The sequence below is a fragment of the Rhinoraja longicauda genome, chromosome 2 (genome assembly GCF_053455715.1).
Source record: "Rhinoraja longicauda isolate Sanriku21f chromosome 2, sRhiLon1.1, whole genome shotgun sequence".
NCBI classification, from domain to species: domain Eukaryota; kingdom Metazoa; phylum Chordata; class Chondrichthyes; order Rajiformes; family Arhynchobatidae; genus Rhinoraja; species Rhinoraja longicauda.
In genome coordinates this window covers 31,179,605-31,198,418 of record NC_135954.1, presented here as the reverse complement: position 1 = coordinate 31,198,418, position 18,814 = coordinate 31,179,605, and the positions used below count along the sequence as shown (strand labels likewise).

At 42.7% G+C, this 18,814-nt stretch overlaps 1 protein-coding gene across 1 annotated transcript in view; it reads left to right on the top strand.

Moving 5' to 3' along the window:
* Positions 1–18,814, top strand: part of plxdc2b (plexin domain containing 2b) — a 380,673-nt gene that overhangs the window by 28,073 nt on the left and 333,786 nt on the right. The window lies entirely within an intron of this gene.

Below are 18,814 nucleotides of genomic sequence, written 5' to 3'. Positions count from 1 at the left end.
CATCTCCCTCACGTCAGTCCCCCCTCGCCGTGTCATCCATTGTTCTTCCCCTCCCCCCTCACGGCAGTCCCCCCCACACCGGATCCTCCATTGTTCTTTCTCCTCCCCCCTCACGGCGATCCCCCCGCGCCAGATCCATCATTGTTCTTTCCCCTCCCCCCACACGGCAGTCCCTCCATGCCCGGTCCTGCATTGTTCTTCCCTTCCTCCCTCACGGTGGTCCTTCATGCTCTTATCGACCGTTTACCACAGGTCAACCCGCGAGGCATCGTCGCCTCCGTGAGACTTCACCACCGTCAAGAGGCTTCGCCGCCGCTGAGGCCTCACCGCTGCCACCGCTCCATTTCACGCCTCCGTGGTGCCGCCCCAGCCGCGGGCTCCATCAGCTGCTCTGCCTCCGACTCCGACTCGCGAGGCCCCGTCCGGGCCCTAACCCGGGCTACGTGGCGATCCGGGAGGCATCAAGACCGCGGTGCCTCGATGGAAGGCCTCCGGCCACGTTCCCAGTCCACAGCCACATTATGCAGAGAACAAGAGTTACATAGAGATACAAGAAACTGCAGATGCTGGAATCTTGTGCAAAAACCAAACTCTTGAACATTCCCTGTTCCAGGCATTCACTGGCCCTATCCCCAAACTCTATCTCCGTTACATTGATGACTGCATCGGTGCTACTTTCTGCACCCATGCAGAACTCATGGACTTCTTTAACTTCACCACCAATTTCCATCCTGCACTCAAATTCACTTGGACCATCTCCGACACCTCCCTCCCCTATCTTGATTGCACAGTCAAGAGATAGACTATTGACTGACCTCTATTACAAACCCACTGACTCCCACAACTATCTCGACTACACTTCTTCCCACCCTGCGTCCTGCAAAGACTCTAACCCCTACTCCCAATTCCTCCATCTACGCCGCATCTTTGCCCAAGATGAGGTGTTCCATACCAGGACATCCAAGAATCAAGTTCAAATTCAAAACTGTCCCCGTGGGGCAATTTACAAAGGCACGTAGGGTAGTACAAAAACTATGGGGGGGGGGGGGGGGGGGGATTAGCTAGGGTGAGCAGCGGGACAGGGGTGGTCAGGGGTGGTTGAGAGTCGAGGAGCTGAACAGTCTTGGGGCCAAAGGTTGCCCTTCTCTGTCCTACAGCCTGGGTAGCGAAGCCAGCGTCCTGAGGGGAGCCACTCAAACGCAGAGAACAGGACGTGTGAGGGGTCCTGTAAAATCCTGCCAGCTGACCTTAGCATCTGCTGGTCGCATAGGGTGGACAGGGAGTCCAATAATTTTGGAACAGACTTTGGCCGTGCACTGCAGGTGGTTTCTGTTCTGAAGGCTGATGGAGTGGAACCAGCAGGTGAACGAGAACATGATGACGCTCTCAATGAAGGACTAGTAAAACGTTACGAGGATGTCCTTGCTGACCCCAAAGGAGTTGAGCTTCCTCAGGAGATACTGCCGCTGCTGCCATTTCCTGAGGATATCCTCTGTGTTGGATGCAAATTTCAGCAGGTTGTCCTCATTCTTTAGGAATCCCTCTCCCATCATAGATGAGGCCCTCACTTGTGTCTCCTCGGTACCTCTTGCTCCCCCTCCCACTAGTCGCAACATAGACAGAATCCCCCTAGTCCTTACCTTTCACCCCATCAGCCTTCGCATAAAACATATAATCCTCCGACATTCTCTAACTTCAAGTAACCCCCGCATTCCCTCTCTCTCTCTATCCCTCCCCCACCCAAGTCGCACCAGCTTCTCGTTTTCACCCAACAACAGCTAGCAATGGCCTTTTTCCTTTATCATCGTTACTTTTATGCATATCTTTCATTCATTATTCTTTATCTTAACATCATAGTCTAAATCTCTCGTTTCCCGGAGAAGGGTCTCGACCCGAAACGTCACGCATTCCTTCTCTCCAGAGATGCTTCCTGTCCCGCTGAGTTACTCCAGCTTTTTGTGTCTATCTTCAGTTTAAACCAGCATTTGCAGTTCCTTCCTACACATTTCGTCTGCTGGAGGAACTCAGTGGGTTAGTCCTTGAGCAATTTGCTTTTTGATCAATGGATACATATGCATGATTTATTTAGATGCAGAAACAGATTGGGACTTTTTTTCAACTTAACTGAATGGCCAAGAGAAGGCTAGAGGGTTGTAATTAATCAAAATATTCTCTCTGGGAATCTTGCTTTCTAGAAAGAAGTTTGAAAGTGTTTACAAACAAACTTTTTAAACCTATTTCATTCTGGGGGTAGTGTATTTGGTGAATTGATGTCCATCAGATTAGCAAATAGTGATGTAGATGCCTCCACTAAATGCAAGGTTCACTCTGCTGTGATGCTAGTACATTAACACACGGACATTTTCGAATCTGTTGATTTTGAAGAAACTGGCTGGAGTTTGTTCAAACATTAATGCAGTCAATCAGGGAAGAAAATCTCGTTCCAGTTGCACAAAAGAATCCTGAATAATTAAAATTGATTTATTAAATAATTCATCAGTTTGTTTGGCCAAGTATATTCATTAGTCGAGGATATAAAGTAAATTAATAGCCAAAGCCAACAAAACAAAACGTCTGAGTAAAATGTATATTTGAAGGAGTGGTACAATGGTGTTTGCTTAAAAAAAATTACGAGTTGGAATTGACCATTCACCCTCTTACGACAGCTACATCGTTCAATAAGATCACATTTGTTCTTCCACCACAACATCAAGGTTTAGTCCTATCCCCTATCTCTGGGTTCCTCCATTTATCCAAAAACCTATCAATCTTAGTTTTGACTGAAATTCTTGCCTGACCTGTCACAGCTTTCCAGGCTTCAGAATTCCGCAGATTCACCTCTTTGAAGACTCTTCTGTTTATTTGAGCCCCAAAATACTTGCTTTTTGATGATACATAGAGCTGGAGTAACTCAATGGGCCAGGCAGGATCCCTGGAGAAAATAAATAGGAAATGTTTCGGGTCAGGACCCTCATTCAGACTTGAGACAAGAATCTGAAGAAGGGTCCCGACCCACTACATCACTTATCCATGTTCTCCAGTAATGCTGCCTGACCCACTGAGTTACTCCAGCACTTTTTTTTTGTTAACCACCATCTACAGTTCCTTGTATCTATCTCTTTTTTGATACTGTGAACCCGTCTTCTATACTTGGTTAGGGGAAGTGCCCTTCCCATATTCAATATCCTATTGAATCCGCAAAGATTTTGTATGTTTCAGTGAAGTAGTCTCTCTTCCTTCTCGGTATAGGGGTTTGGCAGACTCGGTCTCTCCACATATGGCAGACCAACCATCCCAGGAACTAGTCTGGTGAACCTTCACTGAATTTCCTCAAGAGCATATATATATATATATATATATATTGTTAGGTGAGGTGGCCAAAATGGTTTGAAATGCTCAATGTATGGTCTCATCGGGCCCTATACAATTCTAGTTGGACATCTTTATTCTGATATTCAAAACCTATCGCAGTAAGATCTAACCATATTATACATGCCTTCCAAATTGTCTGCTGCACCTGCCTGTTAACTTTCAGTGACTTGGTGTACAAAGACAGCCACGTCCCTTTCAACTTTAACACATACCGCCTGATTTTGTGACTTTGCTGAATTATGAAGCATTTTCCACAGTTTGTGTGGAACTGAAAATACAAATCAAACAGTGACAGTTTGAGAGATTTTCTTTGGAGATTGCTGACTAATTTAAATTGATAACATTTTCTACAGTTTGTTGTCTCCAGTACAATTTTATCCTTTTTTTTCCTCCTCCATACAGACCTGTAACTAATCAATGCGCTATGTGAAAATCGGCAAATGGATACACTCCAATCACATAGGGCAAACTGATCCTTCGGGAATTTGTTTGTTCTTGGCATTGCTGTTTGTTTTGAGATATTTCAACGTGTAAAGTATTTGCCCTGAGAATTACCTTACACTCTTAAAGAAGCACTGCTTTGTTTTATGAAGCATTTAGCAGCACTGTTTTGATACGCACCAAAAAGTAAGCAGTGATACAAATCCAAACATTTTTGGAACATCGATCTCATCACCTTTGGTAATGTCCCAGGCCCGGACTACCTGCTTCCATCTCCTTCCCAAAATCCACAAAGAGGAGTGCCCTGGCAGAGCCATTGTTTCTGCCTGTTCCTGCCCCACAGAACTCATCTCCAAATGTGGCAGCGCTGCCCTAGCAGCTGCGGCTCGCCTGCGTTCCGTTTGTCTTGTTTTTAATGTTAAATATATGTTATAGTTTACTTTTAGTTGTGTATTATGTGGCGGGTGGGGGGGCTGTGGGGGAAACTTTTTTTTAAATCTCCTTCAATGGAGATGCGACCTTTTTCCAGGTTGCATCTCTGTTCGTGCTGTGGCCTAGCAACAGGGAGCTGGCGGCCTCCAGACTTACTTACCATCGCGGAGCTGGCTGGCTTCGGAGGCTTCAGCCACAGGCACTTTGGACTGTGGCATCCGGAGCTCGCGGGTCCCTGGTTGGCGACCGAGTTTCGGGGGCTCCAGCGGCTGCGTCGTCGTCCGCCCAGAATCGTGGGTGTCATTTTGGATCAAGACCCTTCTTCAGACTGGTCAGTCTGAAGAAGGGTCTTGACCCGAAACGTCACCCATTCCTTCTCTCCAGAAATGTTGCCTGTCCCGCTGAGTTACTCCTGCTTTATGTGTCTATCTTCGGCTTAAACCAGCATCTGCAGTTCTCTCCTACATGTTCCTCCCTACACAATGAGTTACCATATGTTGAATAACTTTGTTATTCTGTGAGTAGCTGCATATTGGGATAAATTGTGCCGATGGGAACTGTTGTGTTTAACTAAGTTGGAACTCTGTCTCCTACGTACGTGGAGAATCGGTCCCTGCTGGGCTTCTGTGTGCTGAGTGACAGGAGCCAGCTTCCCACATTGTTGCTGGACTCCACAGACCTGGAATTGGTTCAAAGTCCTCATTAATTCAAAAGGATATCTGACCAGGGTTAAGGAGGCAACTTGTTACTTTATCAGGTTCCTTAATGGGTTTGATTATTTTTAGTGATAATGTTTATAATGAGTTTTAATTCATCAAGAGCATTTAGCTAATTGAATATCAGAGGTGTAAAAGTTGTCGCGAGTCTTTGACGCAGGATGTTGGTGTATCTGGGGGAGAGAGGTTTGTTGGGGGGGGGGGGGGGGGGTGGACCTACTTGTTGGCAAGGCTTCACCATGTCTTGCTAGATGCCACCTGCTGTATATGGCTCTTGGTATCCAGCTTAGGAAAGCGCATGTGGCCAGTGAGTGCAAGCACTAAGTGGAGGGCATGGACCAAATCCAACTCAATTTGGCACATACTAACACTCAGCGCAGCCTATACAGCGGTTTTAAGATGCCCCCAGGTTATGACAGAAAGAGAGGAGAATAACAAGCCATTAGTTCAACCTTGCTAGGATGGTGTCAGCAATATAATAGGTAAGTTGGCAACTCTACAAATTATTCTGTGTTGAATGGTTGGTAAGGTACAAGAAAATGAACTTCTATTGAATAAATATTTGCAGTAAACTAGATTGCATTCTCAACAGTTTTATTACCATTGTTCAGTTATTGTCTCTGACTCCTTTTTATGGACGTAATGTGTATTTTAAAGTTATTTATTAGAATAATTGCATTTAAACTAGACATTCTCTTTTGGAGATACAAATTCTAAATGAGATTCCAAACAAATGCCGTCACTAAATTTTGTGTACAAGACTTCACCTCTGATTGTTTTTTAGAGACATTATTTTCTTTGATTATCAGCTGATGTCTCAATAAAATCTAAATGGTGCGGAGTTAAAATATTGCAACGGTAAGGCTGATTTGTATCTGCTCCAGACTGCAGTACCTTCTCTTTAATGTTCAAGAAGCTCTGTTCTCAGCACCACACTGAATGTCAACGTGTTGCTCAGTCAAAAAGAAGTGCATGCCTCCAGTTCCACCCTCGTTTTGTTTTTTTTGCTCCTCCACTATTAGTTGGCTTAATGAATGGAACTCAAAGCCAACTCCTCATACTGCTCTCACACCATTTGGGAGATGGTGGTGAATGGGAAGAATGGACATGCTTGGCATACTAAAGTCCCTTTTCGTATCGGGTAGTATCCAGCCCCATGCTCCAGTCGGATGTGTTTATGTCGATTGCTATTAATTTGATTTCAAAATGGATCTCGCAGCTCAATTTACAGATCACATTCACAGTGACTACTGATACGTCTGACTGCCCCCCCCTCTCCCCCCCCAACTCCCGATTTAGATTGTGCATCTCTACTTCTTAAATAAAGTGAAAGGAGTGTCTGTATTTTTAAATCACAGCAGCTTTACCACTTGGGTACATGACTCGTATAAAAGATAGCCCTACTTAATTTATTTTCAGTACGGATATGTTGTACTATAAACCAACAGTCCGATTTGTATTTTTAACTTTGAAAATGTCGTTAGACATTTGATTTAAACAATTTAGCATGAAGAGGTATTGGGCTTTTTGTGGTGGATTCTAAATAGATGTTGATCTCTGTTAGAAATGTCACATTGATTCAGCATACCATTGTAAACATTCAGAAAAGGTTTCAGGCATGTGCCCTCATTAGTGTCCCTATAAGCATTCAGTGCATATAGTGGGGCCATGTTGTGCTACTGTTGTTGGCTGCTTTTGTACATCTTCTGAAAGGATTGCTTCACAATACTGCAATGCTGCTGGAACTTGATTAAAATATTCACACTAATTATAATTGCTCAGGTACTGGAAATAATGTTCAGCAGCTTAGAATTGTGTAGCTGCTGCAAATGCACTTATTTTTGGATCCTCAAGCAAATACAGAAAGTCCAATTCTTGATTCTATTATACAGTGCGATGAATTATCGACTGATTTTGGTGCACTGATGATGGAAAGGCTGCAACACTCATGGTTATCACTGAGTTCTGCTGAAATCCTGAGTTTGGCTTCAGAGATGCCCTGTTCCTCCTCCAGACACAACTGTCACTGATTGAAACTTCAAGAAGTTGCTATGATGACCCAAATTTAGACTATGTACTCCCCAAACTTAATACAAAAGACACATGGAAAAGGTTTGTGGAATCGGCAATGACTGAATTTTTAATTGTGCGATCATTGATAATTGATGTAAAACAACTTTTCCCTGCCTTTTGAAAAAAAAAAAAAATTATAAGTGTGAATTCCCATTGTCCCTCACGAACACAGTTAATCACAGAAATGTACACCTCTGAAGGAGATCATTATGTATTTGGTAACCCAAGAAAAGCTATCCGGCATTACCTTATGCTCTTGCCCATTGTCACAGGCCTTACACCTTCTGTCACTTTAAGTTGAAGTTCAAATACTTATTAAATGTGATGACGGTTTCAGCTTCAACCATTCTTTCAGGTGGCAAAGCTTCAAATCTCGATCAGTCCCTGAATGGAATAATATTTTGTTATCTCACTTTCAATTCTGCAACAAATTGTTTTTAATTACATTCCTCCTGTGTAAATTGCTGGTACTATTCTCCCTGGACCCCTTACAAACAAAACATTTATTCAGTTCCACTTTCAAAAAAAACATTGTAGCCTATCTAATCAATCCTCTTAAAAAATAATTCTGTCCTTCCACATAGCTTCCTCCGTACCCTCATTTAATGCAGTCTCATTCTTCCTGCAAAGTAATGACCAGACATGTACCAATTAATGTTCAACCTATTTCTGGCCTGAATCAAAAGGTGGATTAATATCTAACTGGGGAGAGACTGCAGATTTCAGTTTCAGTTTAGTTTATTGTCACATGTACCGAGGTACAGTGAAAAGCTTTTTGTTGCGTGCTAACCAGTTAGCAGAAAGACAATACATGACTATAATCGATCCATTTACAGTGTATGCATACACGATAAGGGAATAACGTTTAGTGCAAGGTAAAGCCAGCAAAGTCCGATCAAGGACAGTCCAAGTGTCATCAAAGAGGTAGATAGTAGTTCAGCACTGCTCTCTGGTTGTGGTAGGATGATTCAGTTGCCTGATAACTGCTGGTAAGAAACTGTCCCTGAATCTGGTGGTGTGTGAATTTCAGTGAATGAGTGAATGAGAAAAATGAGTGAATTTCAGAGGGATCTAGGTGTTCTAGTGTCTGAATCTCATAATGATAGCAGGCAGGTCCAACAAGTAGCTAAGAAGGGAAATGGCAAGTTGGCCTTTATTACAAAGGGGTTGGAGTTTAAGAATATGGAGATTTGTTACACCTCTACAGGATGTTGGTGAGGTCATACCTAGAATGCAGTACATATATAGTTTTGGTCTCCTTACCTAAGTTGCATTGGAAGCAATCCAAAGTAAATTTCCCAAGATAATTAGTGGGATAAGAGCCCTATCAAGAGATGCTAGAGAGTTTGGATTTGTATATTCTTTGGAGCTGAGAGGAATGAAAGGTGACTTTATTCAAACATATAATATTTTTATGGGGCATGGTAAGACGACTGAGATATTTCCATCAATTGGAGAGACACAAACGAGGGAACATAGCTATTAAATCAGGGGCTGGCCACTTAAAACTGAGGTGCATAGAAATTCCTCCTCTTGGGATGTAGTGAGCTTCTGGAATGCTCTGCCCCAGCAAGTGCGGCAGCCAGATCAGTAGATAAGTAGTTGAATGATGGAGGAATCGAGGGTGATGTGGAACTGGCACAGAAGAGGAGTTGAGGCCAGTATAGATCTGCCATGATCCTATTGAATGACAGAGCAGGTTTAAGGAGCAAAGTTACCTATCTTTGCCCCCTATTTTCTTGTGTTCTTTTGTCCTGCTATCAAAAGAAAATGTCCCAATAAACTGCCTTAACCATATTGTCTAGTTGTTGCCCAACTTTTGGGCACATGTCATCCAAGAGTTCTCCACACTTCTCAATATCCGATATTGTCTGTATTCTTTTGCCTTGTTTGCAAAAAATAAAGGCGTCATTAGTCAGATGTGACTAATCCTGAATAAATCCATATTTAATGTCTGTGATTTATCTATCCATCAGCAAATCATATTCGATAGTTCCTCAGAACAATTATTTAACTAATTAGGAAAGAACCATACACCTGATAGGAGCTTCAGTTTTTTTTAGCGCTTTCCTGTACAATATTCCCCTTAACATCACTAATCTCTAGATTGTTGGTTTATTATTGTCATGTGTACCAAGATACAGAGAAAAACTGCTTTGCATGCTAACCAGCTTAAAAACATGCATGCATGATTGCATTCAAAAACATACATGAGTAAAACAGGTAGTGAAAACAGAAAGAAAACAGAGTGCAGAATATTGCATGACAGTTCCAACAAAAGTGCAGTTAAAGTGTAAGGTCAACTCGGAGGTAAATTGGGGAAACAGAGCACGGTAGCGCAGCGGTGGAGTTGCTGCTTTACAGCGAATGCAGCGCCGGAGACTCAGGTTCGATCCTGACTACGGGTGCTGCACTGTAAGGAGTTTGTACGTTCTCCCCGTGACCTGCGTGGGTTTACTCCGAGATCTTCGGTTTCCTCCCACACTCCAAAGACGTACAGGTATGTAGGTTAATTGGCTGGGTAAATGTAAAAATTGTCCCTAGTGGGTGTAGGATAGTGTTAATGTACGGGGATCACTGGGCGGCACGGACTTGGAGGGCCGAAAAGGCCTGTTTCCGGCTGTATATATATGATATGATATGATATGACTGTTCAATTGCCTGATACAAGAAGGCCAGCTCCAGCACCATAGTTGTCCAGCAACACGAGCTGCTTGGAACTTCCGATAACAGAGAAGATGCTGTCCTGGAATCTGATGGTGAGTACTTTCACGGGTTTGTATCTGCTGCCCCAATGGAGAGGGGAGAAGAGGGAATGATGAATGAAGTAGAGGGTGTAAGTGGCCCCTGATTATGTTGACTACTTTCCCGAGGCAGTGTAAAGTGTAGATGGAGTTGATGAGAGTGGAGGCTTGCTAACGTGATATGCTAGGCCACGTCTAACAGATTTGATAGTCACTCTCTTTATGTGTGACCATTTGTGTTCTAGTCACTCGCAATCTCCTCCATGAATACCTCCCATTGCTCTAATATTGATTTACCTTCAAGTATCTTTTTTTCCGATCTATATCTCAACGTGGCGTAAAATTGCCAATTTTCTGATTGAAAGTTTTACCATGGTTGTGAGGTTGGGTACTGACCTGAGGACTGTGATTGCGAGCCAGGGGTTGTGGAAGCATGATGTTTGTGTGCATCAGAGTTCAGTATTCTGGGGGCATTGGGAGTGAAATACTGTAACTACTGTACAGGAGGGAAGGATCAAGGATAGTTATTTCACCTCTGCTTGCAGGTCAGATAAATTAGGCATCTGGAAGTAAGACGTTGAAACAAGGAACTGTAGATGCTGGTACACAAAGAAGGACACAAAGTGCTGGATTAACTCTGAGTCAGACAGCATAGCTGGAGGATATGGATCTACCCATGTCCTCCAGGGATGCTGTCTGAGCCGCTGAGATGCCCCAACATCTTGTGTCCTTCTATCTGGATCCTGTTTAGTTTTAGGTTTAGAGTTATAGCTTGGAAACAGGCTCACTGAGTCCGCAACGACCAGCGATCCCTGCACACATTAACACTATCCTACGAGGGAGAATTTACACTATACCAAGCCAATTAACTAACAAACCTGTACGTCTTTGGAGTGTGGGAGGAAACAGAAGATGCGGTCATGGAGAGAACGTACAAACTCAGTACAGACAACACCCATAGTCAGGATTGAACCTGTGTCTCCGGGGCTGCTATGGTGGTTACGGGAGATTTCAACATGCAGGTAGACTGGGAAAATCAGCATGGTAATGGACCCCAAGAAAGGGAGTTTGTGGAGTGCCTCTGAGATGGATTCTTCGAGCAGCTTTAACTGGAGCCTACCAGGGAGAAGGCAATTCTGGATTTAGTGTTGTGTAATGAACCAGATTTGATAAGGTAACTCAATGTAAAGGAGCCATTAGGAGGTATTGACCATAATATGATGTTTTAATCTTCAATTTGAGAGGGAGAAGGGAAAATCAGAAGTGTTAGTATTTCAATTGAGCAAATGGGACTATGGAGGCATGAGGGAGGAGCTGGCCAAAGTTGACTGGAAAGAGACCCTAGCAGTGGAACAACAATGGCAGGTATTTCTGGCAATAATACAAAAGGTGCAGGATCAGTTCATTCCAAAGGGGAAGAAAGATTCTAAGGGGAGTAAGAGGTGACCGTGGCTGACTAGGGAAGTCAAGGACAATATAAAAATAAAAGAGAAGAAGTATAACATAGCAAAGATGAGCGGGAAGCCAGAGGATTTGGAAACGTTTAAAGAGCAACAGAAGAAAACTAAAAAGGCAATACGGGGAGAAAAGATGAGGTCTGAAGCTAGCCAAGAAAATGAAGGAGGATAGTAAAAGCTTCTTCAGGTATGGGAAGAGGAAAAAAATAGTTAAGACAAATGTGAGTCCCTTGAAGACAGAAACAGGTGAATTTATTATGGGGAACAAGGAAATGGCAGTCGACTTGAACTGGTACTTTGTTTGTCTCTTCCTTAGTAATGACAGATCCAATCTCCCGGATGTACTAGTGGCCAGAGGACCTAGGGTGACGGAGGAACTGAATAAGTCACTGAAAGTAAGCATGCAGGTACAGCAGGCAGTGAAGAAAGCTAATGGCATGTTGGCCTTCATAACAAGAGGAGGTGAATTTAGGAGCAAAGTGGTCTTTCTGCAGTTGTACAGGGCCCTGGTGAGACCACATCTGGAGTATTGTGTGCAGTTTTGGTCTCCAAATTTGAGGAAGGACATTCTTGCTATTGAGGGAGTGCAGCATAGGTTCTCAAGGTTAATTCCTGGGATGGCAAGACTCATATGTTGAAAGAATGGAGCGACTGGGCTTGTATACACTGGAATTTAGAAGGATGAGAGGGGATCGTATTGAAACAAATAAGATTATTAAGGGATTGGACACGCTAGAGGCAGGAACCATGTTCCCGATGTTGGGGGAGTCCAGAACCAGGGGTCACAGTTTAAGAATAAGGGATAGGCCATTTAGAATGGAGATGAGGAAAAACTTTTTCACCCAGAGAGTTGTGAATCTGTTAAGGGGAGTAAAGTAGGGGTGGCAAAGAAACATATACGTCTAGGAGGATGGAAATAATGTCAGAGGGGCTTCACTGGAAAAAGAAAAGGCACAACGGGAAAGCTGAAAGTGGAATTAAGATCACCACAGGCAGGTAGAAAAATAAGAACAGATCAATAGTATTGGGGGATTTCTACTGGCCTACCAATAACTGGTATAGAACTAGTGATAAGGTACATTGCAAAATGGCGGCGCTGCGCAAGCAGCTGCGGCTCACCTACCGTCCGTTTGTCTTTTGTGTTTTTTGTTGTTTTTTGTCTTAATTGTAGTGTTTAGATGTGATATAGTGTTTTTTGTGGTTGTGTACTATGTGTGGGGGGGGGGAAATTGTAAAATTGTCTCTTCCGAACAGAGACCCGACTTTTTTTTTCTGGGTCGTGTATCCGTTCCCGCTGCGGCCTACCATCGGCCAAACACCTGGAGCTGGCGGCCTCCAGCTGGTTCGCAGAGCCCGCAAATGTAAGTTTGATTGTGCACATGCTAGTTTGGTATCATAAGGACCCCTATGATACTCTTGTTAGATTCTTTAAGAGCCATTTTTAAAAAATCCTAAATTCATTTTTATTTACTATTTAACTTTTCTCTTAAATTTTCAAGATTGCGATCCCTCCTTCCCCCACTGTCCCTATGGAACGAGAGCACTAATCACTTCAAATGAGGTACACTTCACCTGTTTAAATTTCATACACAGTTCTGTGTTTGTTAATGCTTGCTGCATTGTAGTGGTTGGCCATGTTCTGCTAAAACCCCAAGACACAGATGACATTCACAGCCTTTGTAGTTACTTGCACAGCACCATAAGCTTGCTTAGAACAAGGGAACAGTGATTTCAGTCTCTGAATTGTAGAATTATTTTGGCACGAAGGAAGGCCATTCAGCCCATTGAGTCTTCGTTTAATCTGGTGGTTACTTTTGTGAAGAAGTAGCCATTTAGCTCGTCGACCCTGCTCTGCCATTTAGTAATATCATGGCTGATCTTCTACCTAAAATGCCCTTTTCTTGACACTCTTAATATTCAGAAATTTATCAATCTCAGTTTATAATGCTATGAGTGACAGTGTGCCCACAGTCCCCCAGTGGTAAAGATTTACAAAAAAGGCCGTTTCTATGTTTTATGACTCTATAATTTGGACTATTAGCAATTCCCAGGAAACCTTTGAGTTATAATTAGTTTATTATTGTCACATGTATCGAATTACAGAGAAAGGCTTTTGTTTATGTGACACTATCAAATCAGATGATACTACACATGAATACATTCAAGCCATAGACAAATACAACAGGTAAGTGAAGAGGAATACACCAGAGTACAGGATATAGTAGTGTAACAGTTTTAGTGAAATAGTCTAATGAGGTGGATGTAACTGGTAATAGCCTAACTGGAATTTGGCAGCATAAGCCATTTATCATCCCAAGCTTGAAAGTTGTCCATCTCTTCCTACATGTTGACGTGGGCTGTTTTAGTTCCTGAGGAAGTGAAAATGGAATTGAACTCTAACTTTTAGTAAACATCTCAAATACTGACCTTATCATTGTCATTGAAACAGCTGAAGACGGTTGGACACAACTCTAATAATAATTTGTCTATTCCGTAGTAATTTATTTTTCTCTTTCAATAGAAATGCAATGTCTTGGAATTGAATTTCTTGAAATATATAAACTCGCTATCCATCTCAACGAGTTCCAATTTAAAATTTAAAAACTGGAAATTCTTTAGGAGTTCTCTGTTTTAGAAATCTGGGGTATCGGCTCTTCAGATGAGCCCCAAGTTATCTGTCCTGTCACATAATATTGTGGTAAAGATTGTGCAAGATGTACTTTAATCGTCCAAGTTAAAGGAGTAAATCTGGCCCTAAAGTTGTTTAATCATAGAGTCATAGAGTGATACAGAGTGGAAACTTGCCCAAACCGGCCAACAATGTCCCAGCTACATTGGTCCCACTTGCCTGCGCTTGGTCCATATCTCTCCAAACCTGTCCTATCCATGTACCTGTCTAACTGTTTCTGTTAAATCTTCATAGCATCTGCATTATCAGCAGTGAGGCTGCCTCCATGATCCAATCAGAATGACAGTTCAAAGTATTGATCATCAAATATAAGCAGAATAGAACATGTGCTTTTGTCCATAATGCTCATGTCGAACATTATGCCAATTTAAACTAATCTTTCCATTATCCGGATCGCTAAAACAAAGTGGAATGGTCGAGGCCAGGAACTGTAGGAGATTAAGCTGTTGCTTAGGGCTGTGTCTGAACACAAATCATCTTCAGCTGTTTCACTGACCACGATAAGTTCAGAATTTGAGAGGTTTGCTAAATGGTTACAGAGTTCAATTCCACTTTTAGTTCCTCGGGAAGTGAAGCAGCCGATGTCTGCATGTAGTAAGAGTTGGACGACTTTCAAGCTTGGGTTGATAAATGGTAAGTATCATTCCCAAAGAGAGTGCCAGAAAATAATTAGTCTCCAACTAGTATGGATCTTACATCTTCATGTGACATTCAGTGGCATTGCCCCTGCTGACTCCATCACTGTTAAAATCTTATACGTCATGATTTAAGGAACTTAATCCCTGCTGCACATATCCTGTGACTACAAGAGCTGGCTGGGTAGCATGTAGCCAGTTACTCGCCTCCTGACACCCTTTGTACCCTTTATCCTTTACCTGTGCACTGTGGGCGGCTTGATTGTATTCATGTATGGTCTTTTCTTTGACTGGATAGCGTGCAAACAAAAGCTTTTCACTGTATCTCAGTGCACGTGACAATAATAATAAACTAAACTATAGTAAAGCATTTGTCATTCTCTAGTTCGAGCCAGGCTCAGTTGGAATACTTTCCACTTACCTGGATGAATGCAGCTCCAGCATCACATACAGATGAATCCTCCTGGAGAAGGCAGCCTACTTAATTGTTGCACAATGCTACTCCTTAAACACACACTCCCACCACCACTAGCTCGCCAAGCCTGGATTCTGCAAAAAATGCACAGTGGCATCTTGCCACATGTTGCTCAATAGTGTATTCCAAACCTGTAATCTCTATCATCAAGGGCAAAGGCAATGGGTACAAGGGTAATCATCTATAAATTATTTTCCAAGCCAGACACCATTCTGACTTTGAAATATATCGCCACTCGTTCACCCTAAATCCTGAAATCCAATAGCAGCGTGGGAGTACCTTCACTAGAATAACAGTGGCTTAAAAGGTGATTCATCAAAAACTTCTTTGGGGGCATTTAAGGATATACTGCACAGTGAAGTCCAAATCCTGTAAGATAAATTCAATAATGATGTTTTTCTTCTCTCTCTTTTGCATGAAACTGCTGACCCAAGCAGGATGTTTAAGTGGTCAGTGTTGTGTAAACCGAGTCCATTCATTGACAAATTTTATTAAAGATTGAATAATGTCTGCACACATTATTTTTGTTAAGTGTTTCCAATTGCTTCCATGCAGAATAAATGGCTGTGTTGTAACAGTTTGCAAACTGACTGCATTTGACCCGCATTTTATAGGATTCCTGATCCAAGCACAATTCAGGAAGAAAGTATATCATCTCTAGCACAAATTCAATTTACTTCTAATGGGAGTCAACTGTTGACTGAAGCAAGAGCAAACAATTGACTTCAGGGGCAGGGAACTGCCTGGGAGTGTGATACCCAAAAGCAAAGCCAGAATGTATTATGGCACACTCCGTCATTTCAACAACCCAAGGAGTATCCAATTGCTGTCCATAGCACGCGGTCTTCAATCATTGTTCCTACTTGTTACAATAAAGGGCAAAAACAGGAATAGTTTTTTTGGCTTTTCCTGTAGTCAGCAGCTTACTGATTACTTTATGACAGATTCAAAGGATGGTGCCCGCCTTTCCTTTGCTTTCTAAAAGCAAAATTATATAGTGACATGAAGTGATAGTGAATGATGTTTCCACTAGTGGGAGAGTCTAGGACTAGAGGCCATAGCCCTAGAATTAAAGGATTTTCTTTTAGGAAAGAGATGAGGAAAATTTTCTCAGGAGACAGATTCTTGATTAGTACAGGTGTCAGAGGTTATAGCCTTATTATATACTTTTTTCCTTTTTTTTGGCTTGCTTTCAATTAATCATAGGAATTGCCTCAGAATTAAAGGACGTTCTTTTAGGAAGGAGATGAGGAGGTATATCTTTAGTCAGAGGGTGGTGATCTGTGGAATTCTTTGCCACAAAAGGCTGTGGATGCAAAGTCATGGATATATTTAAGGCAGAGATAGATAGATTCTTGATTAGTACGGGCGTTAGACATTATGGGGAGAAGGCAGGAGAATGGGGTTAGGAGAGAGAGATAGATCAGCCGTGATTGAATGGCGGAGTAGATTCGATGGGCCAAATGCCCTAATTCTACTCCTATCACTTTTGACCTTATGAATATCACCTTCCAACTGGTGACTGTAAACAGTTTGCAATGCTGAATGCTTTCTGATTCTACAGTTGAGCTAGTCTATTTCAGAACATTGAGCAGCACAGGATAGGAACAGGCCTTTTGGCCCACAATGTCTGTGCCAACCATGATGGCAGGTTAAACTAATATCCACTGCCTGCATGTGATCCATATCCCTCTATTCCCTGCATATTCATGTGAGTTGCTGCATATCCATGTGTCTAGAAGATTTGACTTGAGTCTATTTATTTAGGACATTTGACTGTAAATTTTAGGATCAGTACCCAGAACTCTTTCAGAACATGAATAACCATTCAGTCATATTTAATACTAAATGCACAGTCATGTTTAATATTTCAGGTCAAACTCCAAAACCTGTCACTTGGTATCTTTTAACAACCTAGATAATCTGTAAAAGCTGGACTCTTAATTATTATGGGATAATTGCATTATAGTATGTTGTTGCTGTGCCTTTATAAAAACTGGGAGAAAGAAAGTAGCAATGATTTCAATTTCTGTGAAGTTCCTAACCTAGAAATCATTGATGCTTTCTGTATTGGTAAGAGGAGAATTTCAAAGAGATTTCAGATTTATTCTCCTGCTGATTTGCGTGTGTGTGTGTGTGTTATTTTCAGTCTTTTGGCTGAACTGTGTTCATTCTCTCCCCCCACATTGAGCCAACTAGTGAGACAGTTGCACTAAATCTGTCATGAATGCTGATGCAACGCCAGGAATAAAATTAAGAAATAACGCAGGCAGCCGCTTAGCTAACTATTATAGAGTTAGGAGTTGTTTTGTTGTGAGTCAATTTGATGGGTTTTGTATTTGGTACCTTGGTACTGAGGTTAACGCAAACCCTCTTGCTTCAGCCACTATATAATCAATGCAGCTTATGTGGGAATACCGAGGCATAAGAAATGTTTTGACACAACAATGGTTTAGTTTAGAGATACAGTGCAGAAACAGGCCCTCTGGTCTCTGGTCTAAGGCAGCAGCTCTACTGCTGCACCACCATGCTGCCCATAATGGTCTGATGTGTTCTATTCAATTAGCAGCAAAGTTTATAGCAGCACCATTTTAATCCTGTTTGTGGATGGTGCATGATTGTCACTGATCTCCTTACTCCCATTTTTCCCATTCTTCACTTCCTTCAAATGTGCTAGGCACAGATACCTGTCTGAATAAGAAGAATGAATGAGAAGCACATGTTACCTTGTTTTTGATTGTCGCACATTTTAAATCCTGTCCAATCACAAGGGGCATTTCTCCTAGAAAACCAAGTCGTCTACTATCATATGCAGGCACCTCCTCCAACCTCATCCAGCGGTTCACCTGCACCTCCTCCAACCTCATCTATTGCATCCGCTGCTCCAGAAGTCAACTTATTTACATCGGCGAAACCAAACGCAGGCTCGGCGATCGCTTCGCTCAACACCTGCGCTCAGTCCGCATTAACCAATCGGATCTCCCGGTGGCTGAGCACTTCAACTCCCCCTCCCATTCCCAGTCTGACCTTTCTGTCATGGGCCTCCTCCAGTGCCACAGTGAGTCCCACCGGAAATTGGAAGAAAAGCACCTCATATTTCGCCTGGGCAGCTTGCAGCCCAGTGGTATGAACATTGACTTCTCCAACTTTAGATAGTTCCTCTGTCCCTCTCTTCCCCTCCCCCTTCCCAGATCGCCCACTGTCTTCCTGTCTCCACCTATATCCTTCCTTTGTCCCGCCCCCCTGACATCAGTCTGAAGAAGGGTCTCGACCCGAAACTTCGCCCATTCCTTCTCCCCTGAGATGCTGCCTGACCTGCTGAGTTACTCCAGAATTTTGTGAATGACTATCATATACAGAGTCATTTATCCTGTTGTCCAATGTATCCGGATTTCATTGATGCACCTGTGGACAACAAACTAACTTGACTTAGAGGATGCCCAAGAATGTGCCCTATGGCAGCACAATGGTGCAGCTGGTAGAGCTGCTGCCTCAGTACCAGAGACTTGGGTTCCATCCTGACTTTGAGTCTTGTCTATGTGGAGTTTGCACGTTTTCTATGTGACCGCATTGGTTTCCTCCGGGAAAACCAGTATCCTCCCACATCTCAAAGACACAAGGGTTTGTAAGCTAATTGGCCTCCGTAAATTACCCCTAGTGTTGAGCAAGTGGATGCAAAAGTGGGATAACATGGAACTCGTGTGAATGGGTGATCGATACTCAGTGGGCCGAAGGTCCTTTTTCCATGCTATGTATCTCGAAATAGACTGGAAAGAGCCT